At 46.5% G+C, this 10,822-nt stretch overlaps 1 protein-coding gene and 1 long non-coding RNA gene across 4 annotated transcripts in view; both read right to left on the bottom strand.

Annotated features, from left to right (window-relative positions):
- The window catches only part of LOC147017742 (synaptic vesicle glycoprotein 2C-like), a 98,430-nt gene extending 91,234 nt beyond the window's left edge, over positions 1-7,196 (bottom strand). The window contains exon 1 of one of the 3 annotated variants that reach the window (XM_085847622.1): positions 7,053-7,196. The gene's annotated coding sequence lies outside the window, so the exon portion shown is untranslated. Of the gene's footprint in view, positions 1-6,849 lie in introns of all 3 variants that reach the window. The other 2 variants (XM_085847621.1, XM_085847620.1) reach the window with 2 other exon arrangements.
- Positions 7,197-8,831: 1,635 nt separating this feature from the next.
- On the bottom strand, positions 8,832-10,580 carry LOC147017741 (uncharacterized). Its single transcript, XR_015049759.1, has 3 exons — positions 10,494-10,580; positions 10,112-10,196; positions 8,832-9,710 (listed from the first exon to the last, which is right to left on the bottom strand). It is a non-coding gene; the product is annotated as an uncharacterized LOC147017741 (long non-coding RNA).
- Between the last annotated feature and the right edge of the window lie 242 nt (positions 10,581-10,822).

The following is a 10,822-nucleotide window of genomic DNA, read 5'->3' as shown; positions in this document are numbered from 1 at the left end:
TTTGACCCCCTGCCTTCGACCTTTCACCTCGCTCCCCATTGGCCCGAGAAAAAGTGGGCGTGAATGCATTTTGATCCATAAATTTGCATATAGCGATCGCCCTCCAACGCCCTGGAGGCGGGGCCAAATCGCCCCTCGCTCACCGATTGGACGGAACAAAAGTGGGCGTGTCGTTTTTGATCCGTTTTTGAAGCGGAAAATCCGTGGTTTTGTACACGCTGTTCGGCGCGCGCCCTGCACGAGTCCAACACCGGTACCCACAAGCGGCGCAAGAACGGTGGCGATGCGACGGTTGCGAGGTGTGACGTGAAGCGGCGCCGCGGTGGGTGGTTGATGTTGTGGTTGGTGGTGGTAACAATGGCGGTTGGTCCAAAATAAAGATAGTAAAAGAAAAACGGCTATCCTGAAGAGTCGCAGCACGCATAAATGACATGTATTCCCACTAGACAACGGGTTTGGGCCTAACTACACATATACTTACCGAGATATCTCACCTAAGGGACCTGAATGGTGGTTTGCGAATTTGGTAACCACAACAGGGTCATGGAGCCGCTAGTGTCGTTCCTGCCCGTCGTTACTGCCCGTCATCATCTTTCCAGTGTCGTTCCTGCCCGTTATTCCTGGTGGGCGGGTTTTCTGCTCATTCCTGTCTGCTCGTCCTGGTCTGGGATTGACAACCCACCAATTCGCCTGCTGACTCTGCATTCTTCACTGCCTCGTCGTCTCTCTCCACCCACTCACTTTTTACTCTGTCTCTCTCCACCCACTGGCTTTTAACTCTGCTTCTCTCCTCCTACTCGCTTTTGATTCTGCCTCTCTCCACCCACTGGCTTTTGACTCCACCCAAGTCCCTCCCTTCACGCCTGACGGTCGCGCCTTATTCTCTGGACCAATACTAGCTGCACGAAGTGCCACGAAGCAAGAGACGATGTGCCAGCTGTCAGGGAGGTATCGCCCAATGGAGCATCCCCCCAAAACATACTGGTGGCACGATCGGGCAATCATGCAAGGTATTGAGAGACTGTTAGCCTCATCTCCTCTCCTTTTTCTCCTTTTCGTCGGTGTGTGTGTGTGTGTGTGTGTGTGTGTGCGTGTGTGTGCGTGCGTGCGTGTGCGTGTGTGTGTGTGTGTGTGTGTGTGCGTGTGTGTGCGTGCGTGCGTGTGCGTGTGCGTGTCCGTTCGTCCTGGCTTAAGTTAAGACAGTAGAAGAATTATATCAGGATAACTCTGTTATGTGTCTGCTTTTGTAAGTTTCTTGTATTATTGCCACATCTCTCACATTTCTTCCAATACCTGCTCACACACAACAATAAAAGCTATATTCACTGTGCCACATATCTTTCCTCGCATGCCTGTTAATAAATTATTTGGAGAAATGTTCCCAGCTCGTTTTTGTCTTTTCTTTCATTGATCCAGCATGGTCCGTATCCGAACCTCGCCAGGACTTTATTCCCAAGATCGTTCCTTTTAGCCGGTATGTCCTTGGCAGTGTCGTTCGGCTGCATCTGATCTGGTTCGGACAAGGTGTATTGAGGGCGTGTCCCCCGGTAATTGGGTCATGTGATTAATTAGGTAACCCGGTTCACCCATAGATTGAGGTCCCCAGGTCACGTGGTTGAGTTATTGGTGTTCACAGTCAGTTGGTGACCCGCCGAATCACGGAATTATCCTTGTGCGACGGCCTGCAATTCCAGGGAGTCTGGTGGAAACCCGAGATAGCTCCCCCCCCCTCCGGTCCCACGGCCCGCAACAATATATATATATATATATATATATATATATATATATATATATATATATATATATATATATATATATATATATATATATATATATATATACAGTCAACCCCCGCTTCATCACGATTCACCGATCGCGCTCTGGGTTCATCGCGGGTTTTCCCTTGGGACGTAACTAATTTTTTCTGCGGATTCCCGGTAATAATATATAATTATATATATGCAATAAAATGCAAATTAATTATTTAAAAATCATACAATGTGATTTTCAGGATTTTTGTTTTAGATTCCATCTTTCACAGTTGAAGTGTACCTATGATAAAAATTACAGACCTCTACTTGCTTTGTAAGTGGTAAAACCTGAAAAATTGGTAGTGTATCAAATACTTGTTTTCCCCACTGTATATATATATATATATATATATATATATATGTATATAGTTAAAATAGGTGTACCAGATCCCTGTGTCGTAAGTGGCGACCAGAGTTGCGTCAGGAAGGGCATCCGGTGTAAAACATTTGCCAAATCACGATGCGGATCATATGGATGATCCGCTGTGGCGACCCCCAATGGGAGCAGCTGAAAGAAGAAGAAGATATATTTTTTTTTATATACATATACATACATATACTTCGACATACTGTACATATTTAATTCTACATACATATATATGTATATGTGTATGTATGTATGTATATATGTATATATATATATATATATATATATATATATATATATATATATATATATGTACTTTCTACACACATATGTATATATGTATAGATATATATATATATATATATATATATATATATATATATATATATATATATATATACATATACATACTACCACTTGCTATTCTTTCCTTTTGTACACAAACAATCGAACAGATTGGAGTCGAATACATACGAGTTCTGTAAATTCATATCACGTACTGTACATTATCACGTACCATACCATACATTTAAAGTGGCTTCATTGGCGTTGAGATAAGTGATGTAATGAGCCATTTCGTGAAGGGAAGTTCCAAGTGAAGACACGGCTTTGATGGGTCAGAAAAATCGTGTACCAGGATTTAAGAACATTCGGTTTCTTTTCTTGAAGTAATGTTTTCATCATATTTGTTAAAAGAAGCCCTGAGATTAAAATAATATTCTTTTTGATGACAATAAAAATAAAAAAAATTATAAATAGATATGTTTTTACATATCTCTGATTTTGCAACAATTATCCATTTGGGAAATCAGTTGAGGCTAAACAGTAACAAGAAACCAAAGTATAAAGTCAATTTATAAAACACTGGTGGAAGTATCCGTCACTTCGCTGATGGGTTTAATCAGAACACAACTTAAACATCACAAAAATTCCATTCGTTTAATTCAATCATCTGCCAAGGTTCATCTTACATCTACCAGGAAATGAGCTAACGTCAACTTCGTCAGTTGTGGAAGTCAGCTAACATCACCTTCGTCAGCCCTGGAAGTCAGCTAACATCACCTTCATCAGCCCTGGAAGTCAGCTAACGTCACCTTCGTCAGCCCTGGAAGTCAGCTAACGTCACCTTAATCAACCCTGGAAGTCAGCTACCATCACTTTCATCAGTCCTGAAAGTCAGCTCTCATCTCCTTCGTCAATCCTGGCGGTCAGCTAACATAACCTTCATCAGCCCTGGAAGTCAGCTAACGTCACCTTCATCAGCCCTGGAAGTCTGCTTTCGTCACCTTTTTCAGTCCTGGAAGTCAGCTAACATCACCTTTGTCAGCCCTGGAAGTCAGATAACATCACCTTCATCAGCCCTGGAAGTCAGCTTCCGTCACCTTCGTCAGCCTTGGAGGTTAGGTAACATCACCTTCGTCAGCCCTGGAAGTCAGCTAACATCACCTTCACCAGCCCTCGAAGTCAACTCACATCAACTTCACCAGTCCTGGAAGTCAGCTAACATCACCTTCATCAGTCCTGGAAGTCAGCTAACACCACCTTCATCAGTCCTGGAAGTCAACTAACATCAACTTCACCAGCCCTGGAAGTCAACTCACATCAACTTCACCAGCCCTGGAAGTCAACTCACATCAACTTCACCAGTCCTGGAAGTCAGCTAACATCACCTTCGTCAGCCCTGGAAGTCAGATTACATCACCTTCGTCAGCCCTGGAAGTCAGCTAACATCACCTTCATCAGCCCTGGAAGTCAGCTAACGTCACCTTCGTCAGCCCTGTAAGTCAGATTACATCACCTTCATCAGCCTTGGAGGTCAGGTAACATCACCTTCCTCAGCCCTGGAAGTCACCTAACGTCACCTTCGTCAGCCTTGGAGGTCAGGTAACATCACCTTCGTCAGCCCTGGAAGTCAGCTAACATCACCTTCATCAGTCCTGGAAGTCAGCTAACATCACCTTCATCAGTCCTGGAAGTCAGCTAACACCACCTTCACCAGCCCTCGAAGTCAACTCACATCAACTTCACCAGTCCTGGAAGTCAGCTAACATCACCTTCATCAGTCCTGGAAGTCAGCTAACATCACCTTCATCAGTCCTGGAAGTCAGCTAACACCACCTTCACCAGCCCTGGAAGTCAACTCACATCAACTTCACCAGCCCTGGAAGTCAGCTAACATCACCTTCATCAGCCCTGGAAGTCAGATAACATCACCTTCACCAGCCCTGGAAGTCAGCTAACATCACCTTCACCAGCCCTGGAAGTCAGCTAACATCACCTTCATCAGCCCTGGAAGTCAGCTAACGTCACCTTCGTCAGCCCTGGAAGTCAGCTAACATCACCTTCGTCAGCCCTGGAAGTCAGCTAACATCACCTTTGTCAGCCCTGAAAGTCAGCTAACATCACCTTCGTCAGCCCTGGAAGTCAGCTAACATCACCTTCATCAGCCCTGGAAGTCAGCTAACGTCACCTTCGTCAGCCCTGGAAGTCAGCTCACATCACCTTCATCAGTCATCCTTGTTGATTATTTTTCTGGCACAGGCAAAAATCAATTCCACTTCACTGCAAAGCTCCATGTTGGATGCTTTGGTTTGAGCATCTGCTTAAAATTAGTGAAATTACACACTTTGAAAATTTTGAATCATTCTCACTTAGATTTCAACATCACCGTAACGTAGATTATCGAGTTGTTTAAACATCCTTTATACAAGGCAATGACTTGTCATACAACATACCACCGATGATAGTCCACATTTACAGAGAGATAATTGGGGTCTTCCCTCTACCCTGAACCCCCTCTCCCAGATACCCTACCGAGACAGAAAGCAGACTTGGGGTAATCTTACGCAACATGCAAAACCTTGTTGGAGTTGGTTTTCAGTAAATTGTTTTTTCCCCGTTTTTAAAGCATATCTAAACAAATACGAATTAAGTTTTTTTTTCTATGAGATTGACATTGTAAAAAATATATTTAATGATGGAAATTTCTTCCTCTTCCTTTGATTCATCATTTAACACCTTCATCATACGTTTACGTAAAAAACAGATAACCCAAAACCATTTCAGTAAATTTGAAAAATACAAAAGTGAAAATCTCAAGCATGCCCCTTGAACTTCATCGAGTCCATGGAAATGATAGGTGTCACAAATAGTGTGGTCACAAAGCTCATGGAAGAGCGAGGTGGTGGAAAACAAAAATCAATGAACTGACATTGGGGCCTTGGGGTTACATTTTCACGCAACAAGTAAAAGGACGAACGAACAGGAAAAGGAGAGAGAGGAGAGAGAGGAGGAAATGTGAACCTGCTAGTAAGAGGATTGCGTTCGGTGGGGTTCATGGGGGTACATAAGATTGTGGATAGAGATGGGAAATGACGTGAGATGAGAGTACACTGGCTGCTTTGATCCGTGGACAGAAGAGTCTCAGGAAAGCGTTACACAGATGATAGAGATGAGGAACAAAAGAGTTGAGGGATGAGAGAGCAGAAGGAGCAAAACCGAATGGGACGAGGTAAAAACACGAGAGGTAGAGGACACCAACCTGCCTTCGATGGGCAAGAAAAAGACCCTGTGTTTGAGTCTCATGACAAGAGATTCCAATAATGTCGAGAGTTTTAGATTCCACTGAATCCAGGAGGGACAGATGGGACAATTAGGCACAAGCCCATAGGTGACAAAGGCCTGAGAGGTTGTAAATCGTTTGGATGTTTCAAAGACTGGGAACGACGGAGGATGCCCATACTGCGGCTGGCTTTGGAGGCCAGATTTGCTCGATGATCAGCAGGAAAGCTCGTTGCTGACGGTGAGGCATTTATGATGAACCAGGCGGAGGATGTGACGGATGTTAACGGAGTCACATTTGGCACTTTGACAAGGAATACGGAGCAACACACGAACACCGTACACATTGGTTTGTAAGTGGAGCTTGCCCTTTCACAGTTGAAATTTGTTGAACGTTTCATCAGTTTCCCATGATGTGTACTCGCAATGCTCGGTTATCACGTGCCTGGAGTTATTAGTACGTACAAACCCATCTGGCAGTGACACTCCAGGACAGCTCATTCGATCAGTGCCATCCTCACCCAACCCCTTGCAGCGGGTGTTTCGCCAACACGGTAATTGCTTTTACACATGGCCACACATAATAATACATGATGGAAAGGTGTGTTAAACTGCAACGATGAACGAGACTGATGAAGAAGACACCTCTTTTAACACGTCCTTCATCATCACTGCAAATGAAACACAGCTTTTGTTAAACTCGCGTTAGCTACCGTCGTGACGTCACTTCATAGACGTTGGAGTACGTTTGCTTGGACGAAATGAAACGTTCAGACAAATCGATACTGAGTCGTCAAATGGAATGGAGACAGCGATTGGATGTGCTTAAGGACGACGATTCGATGTGGATTCGGACTGCGAGCATCGGCGGAACGACTGTTATACACACGCACACACGCTCGCACACCCGCTCTTTAGCTGGACCAATGAATACCGACCGGTAAGGTACAATTTAACAAAACAACCTGTGTGCACGCAGTGCGGTAAAAAGAGGTGCATTATTAAAACTGAGCAACAGTTTGAACCAGACAAAACCACGCAAAGCCTTGAAAACACACACCCACACCACACCACACACACCCTCGATCAAGCCACCTTTTACTCGCTCACCTGGTTAGTATGCTCACCGCGTTTGCACTAAAGCACTCTATATCTCTAACTCTAACCATCAGGTTTTCTTTTTGAACACCCAGAACGTCGCCCCCTGCGATCTCACGCTGCACCTCCGCGGATACCTTGGCGCGTGCGGCGCGAGGCGTGGCGCGTGCCGCAGTCCGCGTGCCTGGTAATGCGAACTGAGCCCGAGCACCCACCGGGGGCAGAGGAGCCGGTGGCGTGGGCGTGAGCCGGGATTAGGAACGGTGGGAAACGCTCATGTAGTCCGATGAGGAGGGCACGTCAAGCAAATATACGTGTACGTGGGGTCGGCGGGTCTCTCCCTCCACCATCCCGTCCTGTGGTCCAGCCTGGGGTGGACCCACGGAGTGAGTCACCACCGTGGCCGCACCTCTCATGAGAGTACCCGTGTAACGATCCGTACATACTACCGAGTGCGCTCACTCACTCACTCACTTGTGAATTCGAATGAGTGTAATGATCAGGTCGGTCCACGGCTACTGGGCGCAGCACTCGCGCGAACCCAACTTGATATACACAAGATCCGTTTCAAGGTGTTCTTACCTGACGCCGAAGCCTCGGGTTCTTGGGTATTACTTTCACGGACGTCGTGAAATTAAAGAATGATATAATCAATCAATAACTGTCTATTCTCACAGTCATTTCACACCTGGAGCGAGTCACCTACGGTGGAACCTTTGAAGGTGTTTCCGGTGCTTTGTTTCTGGAATTGGTATCAAGGTGTGCGCGTCACCTGGCTTCGTTCGTGCCACACTCTGTTCGCTCATTCCACGAATTGAAGAACTCGCCCCGGTGGTGTTACCCGAGCAATTGAGGTCTTGATGAGCTCCGAGTGCACTCCATCCTCAATGATAGAGCACCATGTTCTTGACCCCATGAGACCCACCCCGGCGACCCGTGAACTGGATTTCCCTGATGTGAACCTTTGCTGGTGCTTGGTCGTCAATCTCATTTAAAGTTTCATTATTACAAACCACTCGGATCAATTACACCTTTAACCAAAAAGGTACTGGTGGTGGTGGTGGTTGTTGTTCACACCGGGATGACAGTTAATGGCTGGCCCGGGATTCGAACCCAGGCTAGACAATTCAGAAGGCAATGTGCTGCACAGGTGAGAAGGTTAACGTCAATAACACCACTACAGGCTAATTGATACAACACCCTACCTCACAATCTCCAGTCAGGCAGTTTACAGTCAGACCAACATTAGTTGGTAGATGTTAAAGATCTCACGGTATCCTTCACGAAGAGGAGGTGAGCTATCACCGGCACCATGAACAAGTTACAAATTCCTGCCGTAACCTACAGGGGGCACTGCATCAGCAGCAAATCCACACCCTCAGCCAATAATGCAATGGACAGCTTGCCCTGCATACCAAAGAAGAAGAGACGTGGTGTTTCATTCAAATACCAGCAAATACAACTGTCGGAGCTAGGAAGAGGGGGACAGTGAGGAAGGAGGTGAGACTGACAAAGGAGGTGAGAGCGAGGAAGGAGGTGAGAGTGAGGAAGGAGGTGAGAGCGAGGAAGGAGGTGAGAGTGAGGAAGGAGGTGAGAGCAAGGAAGGAGGTGAGAGTGAGGAAGGTTGGGAGAGCAAAGCCTCACCACACGTCACTTTACACTCTGGGAGGGGGTACAGAGTGAGGAAGATGGGAGAGAGAGGGGGGTGGTGGACAGGGGAAGGGGGTATTCTCGACATGCGTTTGATTGGGACACTTGAGGGAAAGTGGGGGGGGGGAGGGTGAGGAATGGTTCCCTTATGCCGACATTACTATGGGATTGAACAGCATTGGGTACATAAAGTAACACGTTCAAACGGGTCGTATTAAACACTGCCCAGAGACGTCCGTGGGGGTGCAGGGGCTTTGGGAGGAGGGAAGCGGGAGGGAAGGGGAAAGGAAGGAAGGGCGTTTTCCTTCAATCATTGAAAAAGCCACGCCAGTATCCATGCCTTTATTTAATTTCCACACACACATGACGAGCTCTGGAATATTTTAACGTGACACAAATTGTGGAATTGATCCAAGACTTGATCCAAGTATCAGCTCCGACTGCTTACAAAAAAAAGTTTTCATTTGTCCAATTCACATATTCTTTGACACCTCTTCCTCTCCTCGACCTCCGCGGAGTTGTCGAGTGGTGGAGGGGGTTTGGGAGGAGGATAGTGTGTGGGAATGGGGAACGGAAGCCAGCATTAGGGAAAGGAAGGCAGCATGAAGGGAGGGAAGGTGGCAAGAGAGGAGGGGAAGGCAGCAAGAGGGTAGGGGAGGGCAGCAAGAGGGTAGGGGAGGGCAGCAAGAGGGGAGGGGAAAGCAGCAAGGGGAGGGAAGGAAGCATGAGGAAATGGGAAGGCAGTGTAAGGGGAAGGGAAAGCAACATGCGTGGAATGGAAGGCAGCATAAGTGGATGGAAGGCAGCGTAAGGGCAAGGGAAGGAAGTGTGAGGGGAAGGGGAAGGAAGACAGCATAAACAGAGGGTAGGCAGCAAACCAGTGTGTTACCGAGCCGATAAAACGTGCCCAAACAGAAATGTTTTGTTTATAACAGCCATGTTTTATATAAAACCGGATGGGAGCATTTAAAATTGAAAACCACATGCTATGTACCAGGCAAAGGCCTGCCTGCATGCATACCACCCCACTCCCCCCCACCCAATACACGTCCCTCCAACCTCCTCACGGTACATGCCAACCATGCATGTGCACCGGCAATATACTCACCCTTTCACTCACACACATGCATTTCCCCACACCCGCAATGCACAGCAGCACATCCCTCATGGCTTTGATGCCGCAGCATGTCCTCTCCCCACGTGGCTTCAACGTTGCAGCACGTCTGCTCCCCACGTACGGAAGCACATGATTCACGAGATGGCCGCATAACCTCCTCCAAGCACCATGCACCATAGGCCCGGGTGCGAATTTGAATTTAAGTTTAGTCCACACGTCTGCAAATCCCACGCACCGCACACGTAACCAAGCATGCAGGTCCACACACACACACACACACACACACACACACACACACACACACACACACACACACACACACACACACACACACACACACACACACACACACCGAGTCCCTTTGCAAATCTGATGTTACCCATTTATACCATGTCTGTGTGTGCTGTCCAAGTACCTCTTCTTGCTTAATTGAAACTGATCTCCAGATTGGGACATAAACTACTGCATGTGCATAATACTGCTATCTACAGGCTGTAGGGCACTCACCAAGTGACTTTAGCACTCATGCAAGCACTCCAATGAAACGGCTTGCTTGGCAAGCGATAGCAAGCTGACTGGTAATGGGATATATCTGCAAAACCAAATAAACATCGCCAATTTATTAACATTTTCCGATTTCACTCCAGATTTCAACACTTATTTAGGCCATGTGATCCGATCCTCAAAACAGCAATTATATTGTGATTATATTCTTGAATTCGTCTGTGAGAGTAGATCGTGGAAAATCGCATAATTTATTTGTAATGCATAAAATCGCTCCGTGCTCCGAATTTCAAAACTATAGCACTGACAAGAGCGATGTATACAGCGATTCGTAGGTATGAGGATCAGGCATTTGATAACATGAGTGATGAAAGTGGAAAAAAACCTTTTGAGTGCTTTTTCATGAAGACACCATTGCGGCCTGTTCCAAGTCAAGGCATTGTTGAGCAGGCCCCAAAAAATATGAATTACGGGAGAGCAAAACAGCGTTAATTGTCTTCAAAAGGGGTGTGGTTTAATTCACCCAATCACCCAATTTACACTCCTGCACTTCCTTGGAGTTCCCTTAGTGTGCATGCAAAGTTTCAGGCTGCTCGGTTTTATGGTTTTGGAGTTATGGAGGACACACACACACACGCACACGCACACGCACACGCACACGCACACGCACACGCACACGCACACGCACTGACATTTATTAGTATTGATTACCAT

The sequence above is a fragment of the Eptatretus burgeri genome, chromosome 11 (genome assembly GCF_056783735.1).
Source record: "Eptatretus burgeri isolate ZD-2024b chromosome 11, Ebu_testis_v1, whole genome shotgun sequence".
NCBI classification, from domain to species: Eukaryota; Metazoa; Chordata; class Myxini; order Myxiniformes; family Myxinidae; genus Eptatretus; species Eptatretus burgeri.
This window is presented reverse-complemented; position numbering and strand designations above follow the sequence as displayed.